The sequence below is a fragment of the Nannobrachium achirus genome (genome assembly GCF_963921795.1).
Source record: "Nannobrachium achirus genome assembly, chromosome: 15".
NCBI classification, from domain to species: domain Eukaryota; kingdom Metazoa; phylum Chordata; class Actinopteri; order Myctophiformes; family Myctophidae; genus Nannobrachium; species Nannobrachium achirus.
In genome coordinates this window covers 51,146,775-51,151,774 of record NC_137822.1, presented here as the reverse complement: position 1 = coordinate 51,151,774, position 5,000 = coordinate 51,146,775, and the positions used below count along the sequence as shown (strand labels likewise).

Here is a 5,000-nt window from a genome sequence, read left to right as displayed (position 1 = left end):
GGTAGGTAGGTAGGTAGGTAGGTAGGTAGGTAGGTAGGCAGGTAGGTAGGTAGGTAAGTAGGTAGGTAGGTAGGTAGGTAGGTAGGTAGGTAGGTAGGTAAGTAGGTAGGTAGGTAGGTAGGTAGGTAGATAGGTAAGTAGGTAGGTAGGTAGATAGATAGGTAGGTAGGTAGGTAGGTAGGTAGGTAGGTAGGTAGATAGGTAAGTAGGTAGGTAGGTAGATAGGTAAGTAGGTAGGTAGGTAGGTAGGTAGGTAGGTAGGTAGGTAGGTAGATAGGTAAGTAGGTAGGTAGGTAGGTAGATAGGTAGGTAGGTAGACAGGTAGGTAGGTAGGCAGGTAGGTAGGCAGGTAGGTAGGTAGGTAAGTAGGTAGGTAGGTAGGTAGGTAGGTAGGTAGGTAGGTAGGTAGGTAGGTAGGTAGGTAGATAGGTAGGTAGGTAGGTAGGTAGGTAGGTAGGTAGGTAGGTAGATAGGTAAGTAGGTAGGTAGGTAGGTAGGTAGGTAGGTAGGTAGGCATGTAGGTAGGTAGGTAGACAGGTAGGCAGGTAGGTAGGTAGGTAGGTAAGTAGGTAGGTAGGTAGGTAGGTAGGTAGGTAGGTAGGTAGATAGGTAAGTAGGTAGGTAGGTAGGTAGGTAGGTAGGTAGGTAGATAGGTAAGTAGGTAGGTAGGTAGGTAGGTAGGTAGGTAGGTAGGTAGATAGGTAAGTAGGTAGGTAGGTAGATAGGTAAGTAGGTAGGTAGGTAGGTAGGTAGGTAGATAGGTAAGTAGGTAGGTAGGTAGATAAGTAGGTAGGTAGGCAGGTAGGTAGGCAGGTAGGTAAGTAGGTAGGTAGGTAGGTAGGTAGGTAGGTAGGTAGGTAGGTGTAGGTAGGTAGGTAGGTAGGTAGGTAGGTAGGTAAGTAGGTAAGTAGGTAGGTAGGTAGGTAGGTAGGTAGGTAGGTAAGTAGATAGGTAAGTAGGTAGGTAGGTAGGTAGTTAGGTAGGCAGGTAGGCAGGTAGGTAGGCAGGTAGGTAGGCAGGTAGGTAGGTAGGCAGGTAGGTAGGCAGGTAGGTAGGTAGGCAGGTAGGTAGGTAGGCAGGTAGGTAGGCAGGTAGGTAGGTAGGTAGGTAGGTAGGTAGGTAGGTAGGTAGGTAGATAGATAGGTAAGTAGGTAGGTAGGTAGGTAGGTAGGTAGGTAGGTAGGTAGGTAGATAGGTAGGTAGGTAGGTAGGTAGGTAGGTAGGTAGGTAGGTAGATAGGTAAGTAGGTAGGTAGGTAGGTAGGTAGGTAGGTAGGTAGGTAGGTAGGTAGGTAGGTAGGTAGGCATGTAGGTAGGTAGGTAGGTAGGTAGGCAGGTAGGTAGGTAGGTAGGTAGGTAGGTAGGTAGATAGGTAGGTAGATAGGTAGATAGATAGATAGATAATAGTTAACTTGAATTCAGTCCAGTATGTCTCCCTTTCAATAATAACAAGCGGTATTGTGTTTTATATAATTTTTTATCATTAATTTGTCACCTTTACAACAACGTACAGCTTGTAAGCATCGGGCATTCGTGGAATGAGCAACACAGCCAAACCTGTGGCCAAAAGATTTACCAAAATGGCCTGTAATACTGTTCTGCTGGCATTTACTCTCGTTTTGGGCTTCCCTGACACAGAGCTTTAAATGAACAAAGTGTAAAAATGGCCAATGTGTGTTGTTTTTTCTTTTCCTTATTACTGTGGGAGAGTGCAATCATTCAATGAACCAAGCAACAAGGGTGAACACCAAAAGAACAGTATTGCAGGCCTGCCAGGCCATTTTGACCATTTTTGGAGGGGCGCTACCCACACATTTGGATGTGTTGCTCATTCCGTAGTTACCTGGAAGATGTACCCAGGACAGTGATAGTTACCTGGAGGATGTACCCAGGACAGTGATAGTTACCTGGAGGATGTTCCCAGGACAGTGATAGTTACCTGGAGGATGTACCCAGGACAGTGATAGTTACCTGGAGGATGAACCCAGGACAGTGATCATAGTAGTTACCTGGAGGATGTACCCAGGACAGTGATAGTTACCTGGAGGATGTACCCAGGACAGTGATAGTTACCTGGAGGATGTACCCAGGACAGTGATAGTTACCTGGAGGATGTACCCAGGACAGTGATAGTTACATGGAGGATGTACCCAGGACAGTGATAGTTACCTGGAGGATGTACCCAGGACAGTGATAGTTACCTGGAGGATGTACCCAGGACAGTGATAGTTACATGGAGGGTGTACCCAGGACAGTGATAGTTACCTGGAGGATGTACCCAGGACAGTGATAGTTACCTGGAGGATGTACCCAGGACAGTGATAGTTACATGGAGGATGTACCCAGGACAGTGATAGTTACCTGGAGGATGTACCCAGGACAGTGATAGTTACCTGGAGGATGTACCCAGGGCAGTGATCATAGTAGTTACCTGGAGGATGTACCCAGGACAGTGATAGTTACATGGAGGATGTACCCAGGACAGTGATAGTTACCTGGAGGATGTACCCAGGACAGTGATAGTTACATGGAGGATGTACCCAGGACAGTGATAGTTACCTGGAGGATGTACCCAGGACAGTGATCATAGTAGTTACCTGGAGGATGTACCCATGACAGTGATCATAGTAGTTACCTGGAGGATGTACCCAGGACAGTGATAGTTACCTGGAGGATGAACCCAGGACAGTGATAGTTACCTGGAGGATGTACCCAGGGCAGTGATAGTTACCTGGAGGATGAACCCAGGACAGTGATAGTTACCTGGAGGATGTACCCAGGACAGTGATAGTTACCTGGAGGATGTACACAGGACAGTGATAGTTACCTGGAGGATGTACCCAGGACAGTGATCATAGTAGTTACCTGGAGGATGTACCCAGGACAGTGATAGTTACATGGAGGGTGTACCCAGGACAGTGATAGTTACCTGGAGGATGTACCCAGGACAGTGATAGTTACCTGGAGGATGTACCCAGGACAGTGATAGTTACATGGAGGATGTACCCAGGACAGTGATAGTTACCTGGAGGATGTACCCAGGACAGTGATAGTTACCTGGAGGATGTACCCAGGGCAGTGATCATAGTAGTTACCTGGAGGATGTACCCAGGACAGTGATAGTTACCCTGGAGGATGTACCCAGGACAGTGATAATTGCCTGGAGGATGTACCCAGGACAGTGATAGTTACCTGGAGGATGTACCCAGGACAGTGATAGTTACCTGGAGGATGTACCCAGGACAGTGATAGTTACCTGGAGGATGTACCCAGGACAGTGATCATAGTAGTTACCTGGAGGATGTACCCAGGACAGTGATAGTTACATGGAGGATGTACCCAGGACAGTGATAGTTACCTGGAGGATGTACCCAGGACAGTGATAGTTACATGGAGGATGTACCCAGGACAGTGATAGTTACCTGGAGGATGTACCCAGGACAGTGATCATAGTAGTTACCTGGAGGATGTACCCAGGACAGTGATCATAGTAGTTACCTGGAGGATGTACCCAGGACAGTGATAGTTACCTGGAGGATGAACCCAGGACAGTGATAGTTACCTGGAGGATGTACCCAGGACAGTGATCATAGTAGTTACCTGGAGGATGTACCCATGACAGTGATCATAGTAGTTACCTGGAGGATGTACCCAGGACAGTGATAGTTACCTGGAGGATGAACCCAGGACAGTGATAGTTACCTGGAGGATGTACCCAGGGCAGTGATAGTTACCTGGAGGATGAACCCAGGACAGTGATAGTTACCTGGAGGATGTACCCAGGACAGTGATAGTTACCTGGAGGATGTACACAGGACAGTGATAGTTACCTGGAGGATGTACCCAGGACAGTGATCATAGTAGTTACCTGGAGGATGTACCCAGGACAGTGATAGTTACATGGAGGGTGTACCCAGGACAGTGATAGTTACCTGGAGGATGTACCCAGGACAGTGATAGTTACCTGGAGGATGTACCCAGGACAGTGATAGTTACATGGAGGATGTACCCAGGACAGTGATAGTTACCTGGAGGATGTACCCAGGACAGTGATAGTTACCTGGAGGATGTACCCAGGGCAGTGATCATAGTAGTTACCTGGAGGATGTACCCAGGACAGTGATAGTTACCCTGGAGGATGTACCCAGGACAGTGATAATTGCCTGGAGGATGTACCCAGGACAGTGATAGTTACCTGGAGGATGTACCCAGGACAGTGATAGTTACCTGGAGGATGTACCCAGGACAGTGATAGTTACCTGGAGGATGTACCCAGGACAGTGATCATAGTAGTTACCTGGAGGATGTACCCAGGACAGTGATAGTTACATGGAGGATGTACCCAGGACAGTGATAGTTACCTGGAGGATGTACCCAGGACAGTGATAGTTACATGGAGGATGTACCCAGGACAGTGATAGTTACCTGGAGGATGTACCCAGGACAGTGATCATAGTAGTTACCTGGAGGATGTACCCAGGACAGTGATCATAGTAGTTACCTGGAGGATGTACCCAGGACAGTGATAGTTACCTGGAGGATGAACCCAGGACAGTGATAGTTACCTGGAGGATGTACCCAGGGCAGTGATAGTTACCTGGAGGATGAACCCAGGACAGTGATAGTTACCTGGAGGATGTACCCAGGACAGTGATAGTTACCTGGAGGATGTACACAGGACAGTGATAGTTACCTGGAGGATGTACCCAGGACAGTGATCATAGTAGTTACCTGGAGGATGTACCCAGGACAGTGATAGTTACCTGGAGGATGAACCCAGGACAGTGATAGTTACCTGGAGGATGTACCCAGGGCAGTGATAGTTACCTGGAGGATGAACCCAGGACAGTGATAGTTACCTGGAGGATGTACCCAGGACAGTGATAGTTACCTGGAGGATGTACACAGGACAGTGATAGTTACCTGGAGGATGTACCCAGGGCAGTGATCATAGTAGTTACCTGGAGGATGTACCCAGGACAGTGATAGTTACCTGGAGGA

General features: G+C 48.0%; 1 protein-coding gene across 1 annotated transcript in view; it reads right to left on the bottom strand.

Moving 5' to 3' along the window:
• Positions 1-5,000, bottom strand: part of LOC308299926 (excitatory amino acid transporter 1-like) — a gene marked incomplete at its 3' end in the record, with an annotated part of 26,527 nt that overhangs the window by 4,416 nt on the left and 17,111 nt on the right. The gene's annotated exons all lie outside the window — the stretch shown is intronic.